At 34.5% G+C, this 25,427-nt stretch overlaps 1 pseudogene; it reads left to right on the top strand.

The window, feature by feature from the left end:
* The window catches only part of LOC141540916 (pre-mRNA-splicing factor RBM22 pseudogene), a 150,253-nt pseudogene extending 131,792 nt beyond the window's left edge, over positions 1–18,461 (top strand).
* The last annotated feature ends 6,966 nt before the right edge of the window (positions 18,462–25,427 follow it).

The following is a 25,427-nucleotide window of genomic DNA, read 5'->3' as shown; positions in this document are numbered from 1 at the left end:
CAAGTAATGAAAGGGGAGGAAACTCAAGTAATTTCAAATGTGTCTTTACAACAGCAAACCCATGAACAATCTTACCTGAACCTTACCCCACCCTTACCCTTTCATGTAGATTACCTGCAAAGCTTTTGTCTTACACATATTTATAGTATTCTTTATCTTTGATTTGTGAACATTGATTGCTGTAATCATCCTCTGCAAAATTATTCAAAGTGACTACTGAGGTGTTCTCTTCCCACCTTCCTTTTGTTTGGAGAGACAAGTTGTTAGTGCAGATTTTCAGATCATTGAAGGACTGTAACTTCTCTGGTGATTTATGACTTGAATTGGTTGTCAGTTACAAAAAGATTACAGTTGTCTGTATATTAATTGCAACCTTTCTCCCCTCCCAGAAAGGAGGAGCTGGTTGAGAGGTAACTTCTGTAATTTTGATAATTTTTATCCAATTTATACTCCCTGGATAATTTATAAAACTGGAAAGAGATTTAAGGAGGAAGTAAGGCAATACCAGTGAGTGGTGAATGCTGTATTTGTTTTAGTAATCACACTCTGCACCCAGTATCTTATCCAAATCCTTACCTGATAGATAACAGTTTGACCAAGAGCAGATATTACTGAATTTTGGGGTGCTGTGGTAATGTTACAATCTTGTTAGAACCCCTCACACAAAGCAACTTTTAAAGAAAAAGAGGTAATACTATACTTGGTTAATCAGGGAGATATCCAAGCCCCACTTTCCAATGCAATATTTCTTTCTCCCATAGACCTTTTCTTAATTTGTCTTTTCCTTATCTTATAATTCTTATGCTGTCAAGCCAAGTGACTCTTAAAAGGACTCTGGGAATTGCAGTCAAGAAAAAGATATATTAGAGCATCATTATTCAAACATAAAAATGTAATAAAAGTGTTAACAAGGTTTCTCCAAGGTGTGGGGGTATTTATTGCTTATTTTATTTATTTATTTTGGGGAGTGGCACAATTACATTAATATTGATAGAATCTGGATTTAATATACAACACTTTATATTTAGCAGAAAGGTAGAAATAGAAAAAAAACAAATCACATTATCCTTTTCTTTGTAATTAAAATCAAGAGGCGATGATTCATTAAAGCATTTTTTGAAAGAGACAAATCAGAAAGAAGTTCAATTTTGTGTTGAGTGATGGTTCAGGATTATTTCTTTAATTTCTGGCACCTAATCTGTACTGGAGGCAATGCTGGTCACATCTCCTATGTCTCATCACATCTGACCTGACACAATATATCATGACCAAGGTGAGCCAATATGGTGTGACATTTTGACACAGTAACACTCACAAAGTGAGGGGGGAGAAGAGAGAAGAGGATATTAAAAGGTGGCAGAAGATACTGGTGAAACATGTCAATGTGTACCCAAAGGGCATTGTGGGTAATTAACAGTTTGCTTTCATACACTCTCCCCTGCTCCCTGGCCATATAAATAATTGTTGTCTTTACATAAAAAATTCTTTGCAAAATATTTTCCTCTCCAGCCTAATTAATACATTTTTGTCATTGGGAAGGCTTTGGCTTAGGAGGCATTTCTGTCTATTTGTAGTCTATTCAGACAGTACTCAGTGGGGGTTTGTCCCCATGATTCATTGTCTCAGATTTCCTATAGAGTTTACAGGACGCCCACTAAGTCCTATACAGTTTTGTATCCATTATAACCTGGGACAAGCAACTAACGTGAGCTACTGAACCTCTTGATTTCTTTGTAACAAATGAACAATGATGTTTTTTACATGCTAGTTCTACCTGGGTGTTGTGAGGGAAAATTAGAGAAGTTTGCCTGAGTTAAATAAGGGAAAGAGCATTTAGACAAAAGCTCTGTAAATGAGCAAGTCAATAACTAGTTTACTGAGACCAGGGCTAATGGGAGAATAAAGAATTATGCTTGTCAGAGAGAAAGAAAGATGCTGTCCCGGTTTGGATCTAAATAATTCACTATATTGCAGACAGTCTTGCAACTGGTCCACTACACTAGTTAATTCATTAGGAAAGCTAAATGGTAAGCTCCAAACTGAAACTGGGGCTCATTAAACCAATTTCAGTATTAGGGCCTGCAAAGTGAAGCCCACTTAAGGTTAAAGGGGAAAAGAAGGTGGAAAAGACAAAGCTAAATGTAAAGTGCTTCTCTTATTTGTGCTTCTGTGTTTGCAGTGGGAAACAAATAGGCAATTTATATCAAAAGCATAGAATACTTGACACATAACTATATTTGGAGGGAGAAGACCTGGATTCAAATCCTGTTTTCTTTGGGAAAGTACTCTAACTTCTCGGGACTCAGTTTCCTCATGTATGAAGTAAGGGAATTGGACTAATTTTATAGTTCTTAACATTTTTATTTTTATTTTGCCATTGACACCTTGAGCAACTTGGTGAAGTTTATGGACCTCTTCTCAGAATGTTTTTTTTTAAATTCATAAAGTATATAAAATTACAAAGGAAAACAATTATATTGAAATAGTTATCAAACTATTTAAAAAAAAAAAGAAAACTCTGGACTCTAGGTTAAGTTTTCATGATGAATTCATCCATATCTCAATTCTAAATCTATAATCCAATAATCTAAAACTTCTAAGGGATTTTATGAAACTGTCAACCAGGGGCAGAAAAGAGACTCTAATTGAGCAGAATGAGAAGAAAAAATAGTGACATTTCTTTCCTTTCCTCTCCTGTTCTTTCCTGTCTTGTCCTGTCCTGTTCTATTCTCTCCTCTCTTCTTCTCTCCTCTTCACTCCTCTCTTCACCTTTTCTCTTTCCCTCCTCTCTTATTTTGTCCACTTGTCTCCTTTATTCTTCTCTCCGTTTTCTGTTTTCCTTTCTGTCTCTTGTCCAGACTGAAAGTTTACTTAAGCCTAATATTAAACACCACACAAAGCTTTAACCTGCTTCCTTGAAGCTCACCATATGGGTGCCTCATATAATGTAAATACTTGATCAGCTTTATCTCTACTGCAGTTTCAAGCTTCTAAATGCAAATGGTCTACCAGCCACAGTCTCCCCATCAGTAAGACCTGCAAGCATGCACTAACATGCCTTGCCCAGACAACCTTTTTTGAGGATTCTGTCTGAGAAAGGTAAGAAAGATATAAGGTTATAGCTTGAACATATAGTGAATTGATTTTTATGTTTGTTTTGTGTGTTTTTTAATAGAAAAATTTGAGCATGTTTGAAAGCAATAGTGAAAGAGCTAGTTGCTAGTGAAAGATTAAAATTAGAGAGACTTGGGGAGAAATTAAGTATGTAGAATACTAGAGTGGTGAATTACAAGTATCCGGAAATAAGGTATATAAGATCAGAGGTCAGTGTAGAGTTGTAATAGCTATCTTTTGGATTTAGTATAGAGAGGAAAGCAAAATCAAAGAACAAATGATTTATGAGAAAGTTCTAAGGGCTATAGCTATTAGAAGACTCTATGAAGATGAAGAAGAAGTGGAGGAAGCTTGAAACATAGAGATGGAATGATAAAATATTTGTGATCAGATAAGGGAATGTCAAAATTTCTAACATTTGTAGGTAATGAATGATATGATGTGGTTTTTGACTACTATTTTGTGTGGCTGAAATAGAATGAAACAGTAGTTGATGGGACTTATGAAGTGTGAGGAAGTAGAAGGCAAGGGAGTTTCAAAGAATATCTACATGGATAGTAAAATGCCTTGAGATGAAGGACAAAAAGTTGAATAGGAGAGGAAAATGATGAACTAGAGGCTGAACTCTTAAAGGAGACGTAATGATCTCGGGGGCTGGTATAATACCGACACCATAGGCAGAAGACTTTGACTGAATAGATTTCAAAAGAGAATATTATTTTTATTAAAGCTTTTTATTTTTTAAAAACATTTACATGAATAATTCTTTGGCATTAATCCCCAAAGAGAATATTGGAAATAACATGTAGGAGCAAGACTTGGGAATGATAGATCAGGATATAGTATCATCAGAAGAGAGTAAGGGTTTCAAAGAAAACTGATAAACTGGAAAGAGAATGAGAAAAAGGACCATGATGAAGGGGATATAAAAGATCAAACTCGTGGATAATGTTGAGAGATTAATTCTAAAGTTCTCATTGAGCCAGCTAGCTTTATGATCTCTTGGCTTAGGCTGGCAATGATCAAGTAGAATTCCAAATGTTACAAAAATTTCAGAGTAACACTACTGATTTGATCCATGGGAAATATCTTGACTTCCAATTCCTATCCCTGATTTTTCCATAAAATAAATAACTTATCTGTGGAAGACGTTTCTGAGGTTTATGTATTCCCAGAAGCAATCTAATGAGACTATAAAACCCATAGCAGTTCTGCTGACTAACCTCATGGAAAAACATCCCCAAGCTGGGGAGAAATATTGTCATCCATTTAGAAAAGAGCATTCTTCTATTAAAGATTGTCTTTAATAGAGGAGGAAAAAAGGAAGTAGGAAAAATAACTCAAGGTGGTTATGGCAAAGGAGATTAAAGAACTGAGAGAAAGATCAAGAGGGAAGCATTGAGAGAGACAGAGGAGGGAAGAGGGAAGGAGCATGAGGAGAAATGCACTTTTCAAAAAAAAATGAGTGACAAAGGAATAAACTCTTAGAATGATATTTGTTGATGCTGTTCCTAATCTTTGGAAAGTGTCTACTCCCTTATATCTCAAAAATCAATACAATGAAATCCACTCCAAATGAATTCAAAGAAAGTATGGGGGGATGGAGGGATTTTTTTTTTCTGTCTACCAGTGGATTTGTGTTGGACAGCTCCATTTCTGGCCTCCCTCCAACCCCCTACTTCATCTAATCCCTAACCTCCCAGGGGACTTTAGTCGGACAATGTGGTCTGAGGTCTTTCTGTTTATCCAATACTGTTCCCACTCAGAAACAGTAAACAAAGACCCTGAGCTTTTAAGATGGTTTATAGCCTTCACCTTTGTCTGTAAGCAGGAAGGTTTTTCTGAATTTTATTTCTGTGTCTTTTATTCTGTTTTGCCGTGTGTTCCACTGGGGTTTTTTCAAGCCTCGTGTAGCAATTTCTCTCATAACTGATTCTCATTCAGTATACAGCCTTGAGGATTCTGCTTAGTATTTAAAGTAACCAATATCATGGGTAGTGCATCTCCAGAAAGTTACTGCTGTTAAATGAAATCTCTTGTAATAGAATTGGGAAATAATAAGGCACAGTGGAAAGGCATTGAACAAGGGAATCAGGAGACCTAGGCTTCTTGCTCTGTCTGTGTCACTCACTACCAATGTGACCTTAGGCAAGTCACTTAATTTCTCTGTCTTTCTTATTTACGACTTTATGATTTCAGAGATCTCTTCTGGTTTTAATGAACTTGTATGGTTGAAAATGTGTTTGCATAGGGCAACTTAGGATAAATGGAGTTTGATATTTTAAGGTAATTGTCCTCACAAAATTAGCCTTTTCCCCAAAAGAACATTTTGATATCTCATCATTGTGAGACCCTGAATTTTCATAGGTATGTTAAAAGAGAGTAACTATTGGGGTTTCTCCAATGTTGGAAAGGCATGATTTTGCTCAAAAGATCAGTATGCTGTCCAAGGACTCATACATCTAAAGAGGGGGAGGCATGTAGTTAGCAGATAGGACATTATTTGTAAAATTCCTTGCCTGTGATAACATATGAAACAAAGACAAATAAAAAAATGTCCTTTAGTCTTATGTGGTCTCTTTTCACTTTTTCAGTCACCAGTGGAATAGTTGAAAGATGCAATAATTACAAATATTCACATTATTTTACTAGCTACATGACTGCTATATTAACTTAATATTAGGAACTTCAAATTTGAAATCTTTGTCCAATGTTTGAAAAAAAATCAACACATTGTTGGAAGAATTGAACCATATCATTATTAACATTCTCACGATAAGTGAACTATAATATATAAGGAAATGGAAGCTAAAAAGAAGGATGTTTCACAAGTTATCCTTGGAGAAGAAAAGAATAGAGTTGGCAGAGTCAGTTTCATTGTGCATGCATCTAAAGGCAATAGGAAACATAATTTCATGGAACACTTGGTTATCTTGTCTTACACTGCTCATGGTAAGTAAAAGCAGAAGACTGGCTAAGAAAAAGAGATTTCAAGCTTCAATGTTACTTCCAAGTGACTTTTATTTTAAGCTAGGAGCATAATAGTTACTTTATAATAAAAGAAAGAAAAATAGTGCTTAGTAAGGTAAAGGGCTCCCTTAATGTACTTAGAATTGTCTTCCTATTGAAATTCTTGTTCATCATTGTATAAGTTATTTCTTCTAAGGAATCTGGTTTTATATTGAGTTAATTTTTAGAGATATATCTGAATCATGGATGATCATGAATTAAAGAATAATGAGTTTGTAGTGAGAAGACCAAGATTTAATTTTGTCCCTGTCACTTGATATTTTCATGATGTTAGTCGAGTCCTTGAGCTTCTGTAGGCCTCAGTTTTCTCATTTGTTAAGTGGGAGAGTTGGAGTAGATGGTCTCTAAGGTATCCTTCAGTTCTAAATCTATGAAGTAATGAGCCATGATTTCTCTACATCTTCATTGTAGATACTAATATTGGTAATAATACTACTTAATTATTCAATTGATAGTGAATTCTTCTATTGGGGAAAAAAAAAACATACAAGACCAAATACCTTCTAGCAGTGTCAATTTTTTATTAGATCTCTTAAAGGTAACTTCCTGACTGTCCAGTGCATTTGAACTCTTCTCAGCCCTTATCCTTCTTAAATTGTTCTTCAGTATGTGATATTGTTGACCTGTCTGTCCTTCCTTTTTGATAACTCTTTTTTTGCTTTTATAACACTGCTTTCTCCTGCTTCTCCTCCTTCATTTAATTTAATCCTTCATTATTTAATCCTTCTCCTTCATCTCCTAAATGAAGACCTTCCTAAAGGTTTAACCTTCTTCTGAGATCCAGTCCTAAATTTCCAACTATCTTATAAGCATTTCTTCTTGCATGGCAATGACATTTTAAACTCAACATGTCAAAAATATTTCATTAAATTTGCTCTTCCCTCTGATTTTGTCTTTGTGTTTCTAGAATTTAAAAAGGCGATTAACACATAATATTTGCTTAGTAAATATTTGCTGATTTATTGACTAAACAATCAAATTTGGAAGAAACATTCTGGAATCATGGCTAAAATGATCTCCTCTTCAACATACTCCCTATCTATTCACATAGCACTAATCCAAGCATTCTGGAGAGCTATTTAGAACTATGTCCAAAGGGCTATAAAATTATGCATACCCTGTGATCCAGCAATGTCTCTACTGGGTCTGCATTCCAGAGAGATCATAAAAAATGGAAAAGCATCCACATGTGCAAAATTGTTTGTGGCAGCCCTTTTTGTAGTGGCAAGGAACTGGAAACTGAATGGATGCCCATCAGTTGGAGAATGACTGAATAAATTATGGTATATGAATGTAATGTAATATTATTGTTCTATAAGAAATGCTCAGCAGGCTGATTTCAGAAAGGCTTTGAAAGAATTATACGAACTGATGGTGAGTGAAGTGGGCAGAACCAAAGAATACTGTACACAGGATTATGTGTTGATCAACTGCAAAGGATGCGTCTTTTTTTTAACAGGGAGATGATTCAGGCCAATTTCGATAGACTTGTGATGAAGAAAGCCATTTGCATTCAGAAAGAGGACTGTGGGGACTGAATGTAATCATAACATAGTATTTTCACTTTTTGTTGTTTTCTTTGCTTTCTTGTTTTTTTTTCTTATTCTTTTCCTTTTTGATCTGATTTTCTTGTGCAGAATAATAAATGTGGAAATATGTTTAGAAGAATTGCACATGCTTAACATGTTGGATTACTTGTGGTCTAGGGGAGGGAGGAAGTAGGGAGAGGGAGAAAAATGTGGAATATAAGGTTTTGCAAGGCTAAATACTGAAAACTATCTTTGCATGTGTTTTGAAAAATAAAAACTATTATATACAAAAAGATTTACATAGTGAGAGAATAGACTGAGAAGAAGGAACAGGAACTTTGTGAATTGAATAGCAATAGAAGGAAAATAGGTGATTAACCTCAGTCTTGCCCATGGCCTTAATAAGTTGAGATGGAAGGAAGTGATGAAACAGTATTTATGGACAAAATTAGAAAGAGAAAAATAGATGAACTTTAGCAAAGAAAAAAGGCCAAAGTAGGCCATTGAGTTTATGAAAGATTCCTGAAACAACTAACTCAAATTGAAACTTCTGTTTATAATAGTGTCTTTCAATGGCTGAGAAAAATTCCAAAATATCTATTCTTTCTTCAATTTCTACCCTATGTACATATCCAGTAAAAAAATACTATTACACTCCTGTCCTTTAATTTAAACATTTCCTGCATGCTAATTTTGCTTCATATAAAAAGAAACTTTGGACCAGTTGTGAGGGCTTATACTGCAAACTTAATATACTCAGAGAAAAGGAAGAATGGAGAAAGCCTAGATTTAAGTGAAAGTGCTCAAAATTAAAATTTGGAGAACCAAAAGTATGTTTAAATATTGGGGATTTTACTAATATCAGATTATATTAATAAATTTTCATTTGCTATAAACTCCATAAAATGATAAATATGAACCCAATAGCTATGTTATCCTAGCTTAAAATTAGCTAATTATTGCAAAAGATTATGGTTAATTAAATCTCCAGTGAAAGGAGGAAGGTAGGGAGGTCAGTGACTAAATTGATCACACTACAAAGTACCAATCAAGAATAAAGAAGATCAAGTACTAGCCTGTCAAATCTATTCTTTACAATGATACCTACTAGTATTCCTACAGAAATGAGTCCCTGACCTTGAGAAACTTACATTCTATAAGAGGAAACAACATGTAGCCATATATGTTCTATATAATTAACATGGTTGATATATATATATATATATACATATATGTGTATATATACATACATGCCTGTTTATATATACATATATGTGCATATATATGTATATATACAAGCCTCTTGTGGAGATTTCATTTCACTATGCACTAGCAATTGAGGGGATCATGAAACTTTTCATGGAGGAGTATTCTGGATTTGGAGGTGAAGAAGAATGAGGAGTAAGGAGGCTTGTGATTCTGAATGACTGTTTGATGTTTTTTTTTTAAAAAAATGTAAATCAAAGGCACTGGTCATAATGCTATCTTTCAAGGATTTAGGGAAGTCCCAAAAGATCTATTCTTTGCTGAATTTATTCTCTATGTGTCTGTCCAGTAACAACTTATTACATATTCTTTTCCATCAAAAGAAAATAGGAAAGTAGGGAGGAGAATTGGATTTGGGCTTGATAGTGCATCAACTACTATTCTTTCAACATAACTTTTTTTCAAGATATCCAGCCTAGTAGACACATACACACACTCACACAGAAACTATACATACATACATACATACATACATATAAATATATGTATATATACACAAACATATACATATACACATATAGACATTCTCCTTTCAGTCTAAAGCTTTTTTGATTATATTACCTACCAATCAGTTGTACTTTAAGACTCAGTGTGATCCTTAATACCTCCCTCTCCTTTTCCTTCAATATCCAAAAAGTGACTAAATTTGAGGAATTAGACTTCTCTCATTTTTCCTGAAATCGTTTTGCTGATTTTATTTACCATAGCTATGGCTTGTATTTTAACCCACATAAGGCAAATGCAACTAATTTCTTATTGGTTTTACTAAATCAGCAGAAAGATTCAGGAAAGATTACAGAAGTCTAAGAGAGGGAAAAATATGAGGAAAAAAACACCAGAAAACAAACAAATGGATGAAACAAACAAAACAAATGAAAACATTATGCTTTGATCTACATTCAGTGTCTGTAGTTCTCTGGATGTGGATGACTCTTTCCATCACAAATTTATTAGAATTGTTTCAAATTACCTCACAGTTGATCATTATATAATCTTGTTGTTGCCATATGATATTCTACCAGATTAATTTTCTAGAGAAATTTGTATAACTTTTTGTTAGGAATTCATTTGTTAGAAAGATTACCCTTTCAGGTAAGAATCAGTTTACATGATAATTAAAGTCATTATTTTAGTCCATTCTGAGATTTCATAATTCTGAAATGCCTTTAAATTCTACAAGGAAGCCAAATAGCACAATGGATGTATGAGAATTGGGGCCAAACATACATAAGTTCAAAATTTGCCTCAAACACTTATTAAATGTGTGACCCCCTCAAAAATCATTTAACTTCTCTGTTTCAGCTTCTTTATTTTTTAAATGAAGACAATAACTGCTAGGATTATTAGGAGATTCAGTAAATTAACATATATGAAGGATTTCAGAAACCTTATAATTGCTATATAAATGGTAGCTATTACAATTATTTGTTCAGGAAGTGTTTGAATTTTTCATGTTTTGCATTTTATAGTAAGGAACTAGATTAGAATCAGACAACACTTGAAAGCCATGGCACCTGTAATCAAGGTGTCAGCTTTTCCTCCAGTGAATACATGATTATCCTTCAATTCAGAGGCAAAACCAAAATACAGGTTTGTTAATCTGTTAATTGTTCTTCCTTTTCTTGTCATTACTTATAGCTTATGTGTTCGTTTCAAGAAACTGTATTCTATGCATCCTATACCAAGCAAATCTGTATTGACTAAATTTTTGCTAACCATCAGACCAAGGAATAAAAGCCATATTTTAAAAATGTTAAATTTGCTAGAAAACGATCATACAGATAAATTTAATAATAATAATTGGCATTTAAAAATCAAAAGCTTTTTGAACATTTTTATTACTTGAAATTACATTCATTCTTTTTTAAGGGCACTAAAGTATGCTCACCAAATATCACATTTAAAATGAATGACAATATAGGTCACTTGACTCCTTCATGCATGTATATGCACATACACATTTGTCAAGAAAGAGCATGATTGTAAGTCATTTGTTCCCTTTTAGTTATTATTCACAAAAATACAGGGGAAGAATTTCTAACAACATCATAGTAGATAATGAAAGAAGTCAATGTTCTCTTTAGAAGCATTACCACAATTTGTGAAAGAAGGGCACAAAAATCAGTCTAATTACTCTAGTGCCAGTTGTGATTGTGACAACACGCTCTGTGACCAAATGTTTCTCTGCTGTTGTCACTTCCCACAAGGGTTTCATTGCTAACATTATGGTGAACAAGATCACATGAGCAGTTATTGATTGATCTGCCACACAAAGGAAGGCCATCCTTGTCTCCATTATACCATGCTCCATCTCTGGCTATTTAGACTCAGGACAACTGACACAGCTTAGGGTTCTCTTTTCATTTGCATATGCCATCAAGTGCATGAGCAGGAAAGAAATCTTTCTGCTCCAGCCCATTTCTGATCTTTCACTGAGAATGAACTGATTTTCTCAAATAAAAAAGTAATCAAGACTCAGGATGTACATAGGGTTTACTTTACAAAATATTTCTGGCAATAAAAACAAATGGTTATTTTGACTCTGGTTGGCTTGATACCTTTCATAGGCTCTCCAATTATAATTCTGCATCAGTCTTGAAGGGGAAAAAAGGAGAAAATACAGCTCAGAAAAGTAGTTTCCTGAAATTGCCATGAATTAAATGGCACAAATAAAGTCCATCCACTAAATGGACTGATGCCCTCATCATCCTTTCAACTCTAGTTTCCTTGCCTTTTTAGTCATTTATTAAAGTCAGCCAAAACTTTCCCTTTTTTTAAAAAAAATGAAGAGATATATTTATTTGTCAATGAGCTCAATGAATATTATAACATAAAAGTGGATTTGTTTATCATCGGGAGCAAACACCCAAACAAGCTTGCCTCATCATCTTATCTGATGATGAATGATTTATCAGGCAGAACGTGAATCTGCTCCTAACAGCCTCTATTTTCCTGTTTATGCTTGTTGAACAGATACAATTTAATGAAGAATATAAAGTACTTAAAAATCTGTCTACGATTAATAGTTTAATTAAACTGACACATACTTCAAAAACAGAGTGACAGAAAACATTAATTTTGGTTATAAAGGGCATGGCATTATTAAAGTGCAATTAAAAACAACATTCACTTACAGTTAACAGCTAAAACAATTTAATTATTAAACAGTGGATTGTCACTTCTGACTAACCTTACCTCTTTCATATGTCAATGCTCTTTGTCCCTGTTAGAAGAGAGCATTCTCACCTAGTGTTTCCAAATGGCAATAGTCTCAGAGTCTCCAAATTCTCATTTTGCCGGACATGATACTTGGCAAAGATTAGAAACTAGAGCTATTTGACCAATCTTTCTATATAGTCACAGAGTAATACTCACCTCCCTAGTAAAAAAGAAATGAGACAACAGTGTTTTGTTTGTTTAGCTTTGGTTTTCTTGATTCAGACCTGTGATTTCATCCATGTGGGGAACTATAACTGTGAAAACTTCCTTTACCGCTGCAGATCAGCATTTCCTCTATAAAAGAAAGTCTATCAAAACTATCTGCAGGCACTTAGTTGTTTTTCTTGTCTGTCAAAAACAGGATTTGAATCCATCTTCATGATTGAATCCAGATAAAAGTCATCTCTTTATCCATTATCCCACACTGATTCTCTTGGTATTAATAGTTAATAAATGTTTATTGCTACTTATAAATGCCTATTGAATAAATGAGCTTATAAGTGAATGAATGCATTATCTAACAAGTTATAGTGTAATGATAAGTTTAGGTCAGGCAGGGTAACACAAATTTGCAATCACTCCCTTGGGGGGTGTCTGAGCTTTGGTAAGGCTAAAACCAATTAAGTGTCTGTACTGAGTCCAACAACAAACCAACATGTTTCCAAAACCACCAGGCTATCTAAGGAAATAGACCCAAATCATAAAACTGAACAGGCCAGAGAAGTAGCATCAGGCATAAGGGACTACTAGATTTTCAGCTTGGGAGAGATAGGGAGACCCAGTCTCAAATTTATATCTATATATCCACACACACACACATATATAATACACATACAGGTACACAGAGACATATATATATATATATATGTGTGTGTGTGTGTGTGTGTGTGTGTGTGTATCTATATATCTATATCTATATATAGATATATATGTATATTTGCATACATACACACACACATATATATATATACATATATATTTATAGATTAAGGTCATGTTAAATATTTATCACTTAAATTCTTTAGCATCATTTTTCTCATTTGTAAAATGTGCATAATGGAGAAAATGCTTTGTAAACCTTAAAATGCTATAGATAACGTTAATTGTTATTACTTTTGTTATAGTTTATTTGAAAATTCATGCTTTGAATAGAAAAATGGCTATATAATTTCTGGAAATCATATATTCAAAAGAATAATAAAAGATTATCACATATGAAAAAAGTCAAGTATGAAAAATATAAGAAAAAACTCTGTATCGGGCAGTGATATATCTCTTGAAAAGTCATTAAGCCATTTAAGAATTGCAAACTCCTTTTGAAAACTTACAAAAAAGATTCAGGTAGTAACAATTACAGCTGTATATTTAGAATATTTAAAAAAAAAACTCCCATAAAGTAACCTTTACATTTTTTCCTTCAAATTTTCTCTTATTTTCCCTGACAAATATAATTAATATGTTAAGGCAGATATGATTTTTTTTTCAGATTGGTAAATTGAGAAAATAAGGAACTTTTCTGAGGTTGTAGTCAAACATAGGACCAGCTCTAGAATTGAAGTGTTCTAGTTTTCACTTTACTATTCTTTCTACCATATTTGAATCAATGAATCAATTTAATAGGTAGGTTGACGAAACATTAATCATGTTGTGTCAAAACGGATTTTCCTTCCCTTACTTTGCATTTCAAGATGTAGTGAAATGCATTTATTGTTACTACTACTTCATCCAGTTATTCCTGTTCCTACTATTTATGTGTTAATATACATTAGAAATGTCCCTATTTCTGAGAAACCTATTGTTGCTCACTATTTTGACCAATTCTATATTCCCTTGACCTAATCCCTGAGTATTACTTTCACTTCCTGAGTTCCTGTATTCTGTCTCTGATGGGAATATATCAGTGGGATTGAGCCAATTGAATAGTTCACATTTATATAGCTTTTACTGCTAAACATTTTAGAATTATTATCTTTTTTGATCTTTAAAACAACCCTGGGATGTAAGTGCTATTATTATCCCTGTTTAACAGATGAGGAAACTGAGGTAAACCAAAGTTAGGTGAGTTGCCCAGAAAAATACAGCAAATAAATATCTGAAGCTAGATTTGAAGTAAAGCCTTTCTGACTGCAGACCAGATATTTTAGCTACTGCTCTACCTAACTGCCTCTTGAATCACAGAATACCAGTAATATCAATTACAATCTATTGGATAAGCTATAATTCAGTCTTTGCTCAAAGACATCTAAAGGGTGAAACTCACTGCATCTTGAGTACATTCCATCATGAATAGGTCTAATTATTAGGCGGCTTTTCTTCACATTAAGGCTACATTTTCTTCTTTGGAATATCTAACTTTTCTCTTAATCCTGCTTTCTGAAATTAAGTGTAACAAGTCTTATCAATTACAAAAATAGTTTCCATTCCCCTAGCACCTTGCACACATTATTTTAATTTAATCCTCATAGAGCCCACTGTAATAAGCATTATGATTATCCCCATTTTATATACCCATTAGGTTTCCCCCTTATACCATACTGCCTCTTCTAGCTAATGGGAAGAATTACATTGAAACTGGAGACAGAGACTCAAAGACAGCTACTAAATAGCCAAAAGAGAGCAGATGTAGTTGAAATGAATATCACAGAAGCAGCAAATAGTAGGAAAACCTTGGCTCAACAAGGATGAGTAAGACAAAAGCTAATGAATTAAATACCAGAGATAAGAGGAATTATGTGAACAAGTTGCACAATCATTGCTATCTATTAACTTTTTTGAAGGCCTGGTAGAAGTACCTCAGTTTCCTCACCTTGAGATTGTAATATAAATTCCATGATTTTTATGAGAATCTAAAGAGATAATATCAGTAAAGCATTTAGCACAGCATCTGGCACATAGTAGGCATTTAATAAATGTTTATTCTCTTCTTTTCTCTCTTCCCCATCTTATTTGAGCTGTGTGTATTTGTTTGGTGATCATATGGGGCTCTACCCTTCTGGAGTCTCCTAACATTGATATTGTATATCCCTTTGTTTTATATATTCATTAAGGCTTAACAATCCAATTTCTAGCCAAATAAGTTTGGTCAACTTATTTAATTTCCCATTGAAATCTTGCTAGCCCAAGTCAGTGAATCAAACAATCCTCCTTTACCCTGTAGATCGATAAGAAATTAAGAAGCAATTAACAAGAAATGGGAAAGAAAAGTCATAAAACTTATAGTGACCAGGAAGAGAAACTCTTTTCCCTCAGAAAGGAGAGTTTTAAAAAGCTGAAAAAGTAGGAAAACAAAAATACAGAATACTTGGCTTATCCAAAGCATATAAAACAAATCACAAATATTATTAAAATGATAAAATGTCTCTCTTTTCCAGTGATTGAGGCAAATATCAAGATTTACACAAACATGCCTTGCTGAAAAGGCAAGGACCCAACAGAGCCATAATGGAGTGAAGATTCATTGTCCAAATAATCACTTCATTTAGAGCATTGAGGCTACATTTTAAAATTAAAACTGTCATTTTTGAAACAATGTCATTGCTGTTTCAATTCCTCTTCCAATAAGAAGAGCACAGATGTCTATTATGTTAGCTCCCCTGAGAGAGCACAGACAAAAACAGAAAGAGACAGAGAGAGACAGAAAACAGACACAGACACACAGACATATAGACAGTGACAAAGACAGAGAAACAGAGAGAGACAGACAGACAAAGAAGAAGCAGAGATAGACAAAAACAGAGACAGAGACAGACAGGCAGGGAGACAGAGACACAGAGAGAGACAGAGAAAGATAAAGGGAGACACAAAAAGCGAGAGACACAGAGAGATAGAGACACACACAGAGAACATTAAAAACAAAACATTTTGGAGAAGGGTATGGACTCTTACTTTCCTCAGAGCTCTCATTAGGGCTATAAACTGAGAATCCAAATTATTAGGTTTGGATTCAGTCTCCAACTGATTTGTTGACTAACCTTGGAGAAACTGTTTAACCTCACTCTGCCTTAGGAATCACATCTGAACAAAAAGTGAGCAAAACACTAAGCATGGATGAATAAGTTATTATCTGCTAGCATCCTGTGATGATATATCTATGAAGTATGGTGATTTGGTGTGCTGATTTGTTGCTTAAAGAACAGAACCGGGAGATAAATGTTTTTGCAGGTTTATTCTCTGAGCAAAAGAACAAAAAATAAGTAAAAATGAGAAGATACCTTTCATACCTATTAAACTGTAAAAGGACCCAAAATTACAAAGGGTAAAATTGATTGCTACTGCAACCAAAGAGTGAGGAAGAGTGAGACAACATTTTTATCCATGTCTCAAGGGGTTTGATAGCAAGCAGGCAATGACTTACCTTTTGATGCAGCTCTAATAGAAAAAAAAAATTCAAGGGAATCAAGCAGCAGAGAATTACTAAGCATTACTATTTTTATGGAGCATTTGATGTTATAAAGTGAACACTGAATGCATGGGGTCAACAATGAATGAGACAATATATGCCACAAATATTTTCTTTTCTGATTGAAGTGTTTTATTAGGCAAAACATGCCATCTTTTTATTATTAATGTTTCACACTTCATTCTTCAGGTAGAACACTATTACATGGAAGGTACATAGAATACTCAGAAATCTACAAACTATCAATAATGCAATTAAAATTGGCATTTGTAAAAGTATATTTTGATCTGCATTCCTGTTTTTCCCACTGTGAAATCACATTAGGAAACAATGTCCTGCTAATTAAAGCTTTGTCACCCATAAGACCTAGGTGAATTGCATTTATAATCATCTCTGAGGCAGAAGCAATTTCTTCTGGGGAAACTTATCAAAAGTCTGAGCCTGGATCATTTTACAACTCCATTAATAAATATAAAAAGAAAGCCCTTGATTTTATTTGTATGTTCTTACCCCTAAACTGAGTTTAAAATGTCAGTACATTTGAAAGTAAATATAAAAATGTTGCTTTCTATTTACATATTAAGAGCAATCAGGGGACAGTGATGCTATTGATTTTTCTGACATAGATTGAATGGTCCGAGAAAAGCCACAACATGAGCCTCAAATGCAACAATGAATTCTACCTAGCTAGATCTAAGGGGGGCAAACAAAATGACTCATTTGCCTTTGTTCCTATGATTACATGAGATTTACCTGCAGGTTAAAAATCCTGGATGATTGACAAATATGGGTAACTAGGGAAATCTTAAAAACCTATATGATTTTGATATAATAAAAATTAGGAGAGTCAATAAGTAGGAATTTTTGCACTTGAGCAAGTAATAAAAACTACTCTCTTGTAAGATTCATACCATCAGGGGGCTGGTTAGATCTGTACCCACTGCCTAAAGCTATTGTTAATAATGCCCTGACCTCTCCACCATTTGGTCCATGGTTCTTCTCTCGGGTTTAGTTTATCCAAATCAGGATCTCTGTCCCTTTCTATCTTCCTGGGCTGAGACCTAGAAGGATACAAAAGAGACTCTCCCATCATCCTGAGCACAGTATCCTAGGAAACACGTTGCCAGAGCAACACTCTAGAATGCTGGGAGGAAGAAGTGGGTGTGGAATGAGGTGTCTCTTTGGCTGGAAGGAAGCAAGATCATTGCTGCTTACTCCATGAGCTGCTGGGATTGCAGCAGTCCCGATCTTGAGGTAGTACTTGGATCCTCCTTCCAGCAGGATATGGTCACAGCCACTTTCATGATGGCAATATGTCTGGCCCTTCAGCATCTACAACAGGCAGAAGTAGAAGGATGGCCATTTCCGTATTCTGTGTCAGACTTGCCTTGGAGAAAATACCTACAATTAGATGACCAAAGAAAAGTATGGAAAGGAATGAAAAATTTGTGCCAGTCTATTGACAGTGTCCCACTAGTGCCCCAATTTTGCATGTATTTCAAGAAAGCTGAAGTGTGTCACATCTGCCACAAGCTAAAAAATATTTGTCGGGACCACATTTTGGACCTAGGCTTACCTATTCAAGGCTGTAATTCAGGACTGTCCCTTAAAGATGACATGACTAAGTTTGATGTGAACAAAGGATTGTGCACCCAGAATATTGAGCAAGAGATTTCTAACTCTGGTGGAAATCAGTCAGTTGGTATCCTTGGAATCCTATGGCTACCAGTGATACACTTCTTAGATTTGCTCTGACTGCACCTTATAGAAAATGGAATCATCCTCCTATTTGTTCTTTCTAGGTGAAAGGAGAAAATAAAAGAGGAGATGTGTGTCCATATAGACAAGAGAAGTCTATGGACTCTGATGATCCACTTGCTGATGAGAACATTAAAAATCTCTAATATCGTATTAAATGATCTTATGACAGACAAGCTTCTTTTTTTAAGTGTATTTTATTTTTCCAATTACATGTAAAATAGTTTTCAAAATCGATTTTTTGGTAAGATTTTGAGTTTCAAATATTTTTCTCCCTCTTTCCCTCATTTTTCTCCTCCCCAAAACAGCAAGCAATCTGATATAGGTTATACATGTAATAATCATTTTAAATATATTTCCATATTTGTCATGTTATGAAAGAAAAATCAGAATGAAAGGGAAAAACTATGAGAAAGAAAAAGCAAGCAAGCAAACAAAAAAGATGAAAATAGTATTTTTCAAATCTGCATATTCAGTCTCTATAGTTCTCTCCCTGCACATGGATGACATTTTCCAACTTAATTCTATTGAACTATTGGATCACCAGATCATTGAGAAGAGTTAAATCTATCATAATTGATCCTCAATAATCTTGCTGTTATTATGTAGTGTTCTTGTTCTGCTTACCTCACTCAGCATCAGTTCACATAAGTCTTTCCAGGCTTTTCTGAAATTAGCCTGCTCATCATTTCTTACAGAACAAAAGTATTCCATTTCATTTATATACCATAAGTTATTCGGGCATTTCCCAATTGATGGGCATCCATTTAATTTCTAATTCCTTGCTATCGCAAAAAGAGCTAATACAAACATTTTTACACATGTGAGTCCTTTACTCTCTTTTATGATATCTTTGGGATATAGACCCAGTAATGACAATACTGAGTCAAAAAGTATTCAAAGTTTTATAGCCTTCTGGGTATAGTTCCAAATAGCTCTCCAGAATGGCTGGATCAGTTCACCACACTACCTACAATGCAATAGTATTCCAGTTTTCCTATATCCCTCCAATATCTATTATTATTTTTCCTGTTATCTTGACAGGTTGAATAGGTGTGAGGTGGTACCTCATAATTGTTTTAATTTGTATCTCTCTAATCAGTAGTGATTTAGAGCATTTTATATGACTCTAGATAGCCTTAATTTCTTTATGTGAAAATTGTCCATATCCTTTGATCATAAGCTTCTAAAACAGACTTCAACAATGCCTTGTCTGGATCCATCTGATGATAAAATCTTTGCCACACTGTATGTTTCTGGCTTAGAAGATAAAGTCAAGAAGACTGATCTCAGAAATAATTTGTATGCAGTTTGCTGAGATCTCAAGGATAACAGTTGTATAGAGGCAGCAATGTACTTTCATCCACTTTGCTATGAGGCAAGCTGCAGAGATGGTTGTAGAGAAATCTTTCAACAAACTAATTATGAAGTTTAGGAAGATCCCAGATAAGCAGAGGAAAAGAAAAGCAAATAAGAAGGAACTACAAACTCTGGAATTAAGCTCAATCCTCTCTCAGGACTTCCTGGAGCTCTTCCTACTCTTCCAACAGCTGAAAAGGAAACCTCTGCCAATTCTTTTAATCTCCCTCCCAGTGGTCCTCCAGTAGTGGTAAATATTGTCCCAATTCTCCTTTCTGAGATTGTATCTTGACCCCCATCTGGTTTTGTCCCACATATGATCTATTCAATGGAACCATCACATTCCTTAATGCCATCTCTAAGACTCATCCATTATCCTTCTCAGGATGCCCAGAGGATGTGAGCCCATCACAGCAACCAGACCCTAACATTCTAAGGCAGCTAGATAGTAAAGTGAATAAAATGCTGGGTCTGAAGTCAGGAATACCTGAGTTTAAATCTATCCTTAGACACTTAGTAGCTATATGACTCTGATCAAGTCACTTAACTATGTCTTAATTTCCTCATCTGCAATGTGATTTAAAAAGAAATAGCAAACTACTGCAGTAGCTTTGCCAAGAAAACCCTAAACGTGGTCATGAAGATCAGGCATGATGTACAATAACAATCTTAACTCTGATGAAGAAATGCATTAAAATATTGGCATATCTATCTATTTATCTACACACATATATCTATATTTAGTGATCTATCATCTCTCTATATCTTTCCTTCTTTCCTTCTTTCTTTCTTTCCTTCTTTCTTTCTTTCCTTCTTTCTTTCTTTCCTTCTTTCTTTCTTTCTTTCTTTCTTTCTTTCTTTCTTTCTTTCTTCTTTCTTTTTCTTCCTTCCTTCCTTCCTTTTTCTTCCTTCCTTCCTCTTCCTTCCTTTTTCTTCCTTCCTTCCTTTTCCTTCCTTTCTTCCTTCCTTCCTTCCTTCTTTCCTTTCTTCCTTCCTTTTTCTTCCTTCCTTCCTTCCTTCCTTCCTTCCTTCCTTCCTTCCTTCCTTCCTTCCTTCCTTCCTTCCTTCCTTCCTTCCCTATCTATTTATCTATATCTATATATTTTAAAGTATGTTTATACCAGCTCCCTGTCAGGAGATTCATCTTGACTAATTATGTCAGGGGATTCATCTTGACTAATTATTCCTGCTAATCAGCTGCTAAGATCTGTTTGTTCCAGTTGATTGCTAAAGGACTACCATAAGTTGTCTCTGAAATTTGTATCCTAGGTAAAAGCCCCAGTTGTCCTGTTCTAGTTGAAGTCCCATTCTTTAATAAGTATTTCTATGTAATTCTTTTTAGACCATATAGTTCCCATGGTGTAACACTAAGACAATGATTGGAGAGTTGTAAAGTGGAAGGAGGCAATAATGGCAAATTGTAATTCTAGATAACTATGAAAACTCTTTACAATGTCTATTAGGATTTGAACCCAGATTTTTCTAAGTCATTAATACTAAATACAGTGCTTAATAAACTTTAACCATTGTTGTTTTGGATATTTATATCATTAGAAATTTATAATATGTGTTGAAAGAAAAACCTGGAAGCAATAAGAAATTATGAAAACTTATACTTAATTCATTTCACAGAGGTACTTTGAAACAGAGCTCTGCAAACCTTAAAATGACAGATCACTTTTTAAATGGTATAATGCTTAACATATATTGGACTACCTGCCATCTAGGGAAGAGTGTGAGAAAAGGAGGGGAGAATTGGAACACAGGGTTTTGCAATGGCTAATGTTAAAGAATTGTCCACATTTATGTTTTGAAAAATAAAAAGCTTTAATAAAAAGAAAATATATCAGATATAATTTATGCAACTCTATGTCAATTAAATACAATTTATGTATTATTCAAGAGAAAAGTGGTATAAAGACAAGGTATGCTGGAATTAGCACAAATTTTCAGTGTGAATTTCAGAAATTGGTAAGTGCTACATACAGGAGTTTGATTTATTATTTTGTTGATCGCCTAGCCATAAGAAAATGATGGAACAAATATTTATCAAATCAAAACTAAAAGTGTATCACGTGTATATTTTTTCCCTTGGGTATGTGGTTGTTAAACATTTACTTGCACATCCCTGCATCAGAAAGATGGGGGTGGAGAACAGCTGCTCCCCAAAGTGATAAGGATTAAGGTGCTGACAAAAGAGAAGGTAAGACAATGAGTTAGGTCTTTAAAGAGCACTTCTCAGGCCAGGAACAGGAAAGAGAAGGAAAGGGAGAAGGAGTATAAAGATAACAGAATAGAAACAATAAATTAGATATCAGAAAGTAGAATATGAAGAGCAGTTGGTTGCAGAACAGGAAGAAAAAGGTGAAAAGAAAAGCAGAAACCAAATAAAAGCAATATAGGTAGAAGAAGGAAATGGGTTCTGTTAAGAGGATTCTAGGAAAAAGCAAATTGTGAACTAGAGGAAAAAAAACACAACTCTTCTTTTTGAGAGAATGGAAATCATTGACAAGACAATGATGGCAAAACCAAGAATTCTAGGAAGCACCTAGCATAAAGGAACTAGAAATAGAACATGAGGATGATGTTGCTGGGTCCTCCTCTCTAAAACACCCTGGATGTTCCCTTTTGTATTCTGTCTTTCTCATCCTTTATTTCTCTCCAGGAGAGAGGGCAAACAAGCAGAAAATAATTTACAATCATGGATTATCAGGATCCACAGTCCATCTGTTTAGCCTTAACCATAGCAGAATGTGCAAAAGCTTGTGTGTTTGGGGAGATGGGCATCATTATATATCAATGCCTAAAACTCTGGGTTCACTGTTAAGTTCCACTGGCAATGGATGATATGATCCTGCTTGGAAACACCCCCAGCCATTCAACTTACAGGATCCTTTATTTTTTCCCCTAAAGCAGTCAATTGTTTCTAGAACAAGCATTTGCTGTACATATCCTCACAAAGGATGGGCACAGGCATCCAAAAGTGAAACCTCCAAATCCCCACTGGCTATAGAATTTTATAGAATTAGAAATGCTGGACTGCTTAAAACTCATCCTGGCATTCATTGTTGCAAAATGATTGGATTCATGTCTCATCAAATTTACATTGTGCAGCCTGAATGTAGTATGATTAGGCATTATTTTAACAACTACATTAAAATACAATTTAAAATAAAATGGCCCTTCATATCATACTAATATCAGTGTTTTAAATAACAAAGGGGATTTTTTTTTAAAAAGGAAAGGATTAGCATTTAGTTTCAATCAGTACAAGCAATACGATTCCAGTTGGTGTCTCAAAGATTCAGGATTTTATTAATATTCCAGAGATGCATTTGTGTTGCCTCTGGGCACGCTGAAAAGCCACTTAAGCCGCACTTAAAGCAGCACTACAGGATCAAATTGATGTGCATCAACCATTTACAATAAAACTTGATTATTATAAAGGCATACATATTTGCATAATTACATGTTTGATTTTTTGATAATGCAGCATACACGGCGAAATGTTGCTCCATGTAGAAACACATCATCAAAAAGCACCATCTGCCGTACCATTTAATGCACTGCACACTGATCGAAAAATGGGGAAGATGAATTTCTGAGCATCAAAGGCAGGGGGGAAAGCCTGAGTTGTATTTAAACAGGAAGTATGGCCCGTGAGTCTCCGTTAAATGGAGAAAACAAATTCATCGAAAGCAGAGTTTAAAGAGCCCTCATCTTCTTGCCTTCAAACATCAGTGCAAACATTTAGAAGTCTATAGCACCCAAAGATTGTATCATCTGTTAGGATAGAATCACTGTATTTGGTCTGCTTTCAGTTCTAGGAACTATATTAGGAAATGGAATACTTTAGGATAATTGTTTATAAAAAGGCGTCCATTATGTAGGGCTAAGGGTTGCTGGGGTTTTGTTTTTGTTTTTTCTTTCTCTTTCCATAATTCATCTTGTTCCAAAATCTCAGTTATAAGTTTATTGGCTATGGGCTTGACTCTGTATGCAAATAAAGGCAATTTTGTGATTACTGTTTTGTTGAGAATCAGACACATGTGGTTGCTCAATATTTTAAAAATGATGATCATAATGTCTCATTATTGATGAGATTGGGCAAGGCATCAAAAATAGAAATGCACATTCTAGAAGACGAATTGACTTCTACTCGTAGTATGTGGAATATTAAGCCGTTCTTTGGGATTTTATCAGTTCTTTTGTGGTCTGTTGCAATAATGTCCTAATTGTGTTCATTGTCTGAAGCTTTCATCATCTGAAATCCAGCCTCCATACATTTGCCAAAATAATAATCCTAAAGATCTGGTTTCTCTGCCTATGATATTCCTCTGCTCAGTAAACTCCAATGGCTCCCTACTGCGTCTCATAAAATAAAAACTGCTTTTTTTTGGATGTTTGCCATCCAAAGCCTTTTATGCTCCAATGGTAGCCTTTTCAGACATTACTTACTTACACATTCTATGCATTATTCCATATATGACCCTCTATTTGCTCTTTTGGTGCCTTTTAAGAGCTGACCTCATGTGTCAAATCCAATAGCTTCTCACCTCAAATGTCTAGAATCCTTAGCTTACTTCAAGACTTAAGTGCTAAATCCTATAGAAAACATCAATTGCCAATGCTTATCTACCTGGAAAATTATTTTGATATTACACAGCATATAGTTTGCATGCTTATTCACTTTTGCATTATTATCCCCCCCCAAGATTCTAAGTTTCTTGAGAGATAAAACTGCTTTGTTTTTATTTTTATATTGCCAATATTCAGTACACAATTCCTGGTACCTAATTGGTACTTGATAATGCTCATGAAACTAATGAATCAATGGGACTGGTAGGGATCTAAATGATAATTTAGATCAGTTTTTTTTTACTTTACAAATAATAGAACTGAGGAACAGAGAAGTTAGGTGACTCATTTTTAGTTAAATAGCTAGTTAGTGGGCAAGGCAAGAATTGGAATAAAGCTGACTTTCATTCTATTTTTCACTATCTGTGGCTATATCTGAGAAGGAATATTGTTGAACAAGTCAATAAGCATTTATTAAGCAATTACTGTATGCCAGGCACTATTCTAGAATAGAATAGAATAGAATAGAATAGAATAGAAATACAGGTAGAAAGAAAAACAATTACTGTCTTCAAGGAGCTTACATTCTAATAAGGGAAGATAAGATACTTAGAAAAGGATATTGTTGAGTGTGGCTCAGAGGGACACAAAAATAAATACACCTCTATCCCAAGGAGACTTTAGTTTTGTGCCAGAAGGGGAAGTAGTTGGTTGGGACCAGAGGAAGCTCTGTGTTCCTTAGAGAGAAGGGGTACTGAGTTAGAAATATATCTATATATTCCTTTAGATATTATAAATCTAGGAGATATACATCTTAGGTTCAAGCTAAGCTCCTGATTGCTAATTTTTTTTTTTTTTTTTTTTTTGCCAAGGCAATTGGAGTTAAGTGACTTTTCCAAGGTCACTCAGCTAGTAAGTGCTAAGTATCTGAAGCTTTATCTGAACTCAAGTCCTGACTAAAGAGCCAATGTTGCACTCCCTGTTGCTATTTAATAAGGGAAGAAGCCTAGGCTTTATATTCAAAATCCATGGTCTTTACCTCCATCATTACAGTTTCTTAGAGTAGAGAAAATACACTATCATTGTCACTATCACTATCAGTGGAAGAAACAATCTTCTATTGGGAACTTAAAGATGAAGATGAAGACCATGGGTTTTATGGAGGAGGTAGGTAA

This window comes from Sminthopsis crassicaudata, chromosome 4, assembly GCF_048593235.1.
Source record: "Sminthopsis crassicaudata isolate SCR6 chromosome 4, ASM4859323v1, whole genome shotgun sequence".
NCBI lineage: Eukaryota > Metazoa > Chordata > Mammalia > Dasyuromorphia > Dasyuridae > Sminthopsis > Sminthopsis crassicaudata.
Note: the sequence above shows the minus strand (reverse complement) of the source record. Positions and strands in the feature narration are given on the sequence as shown.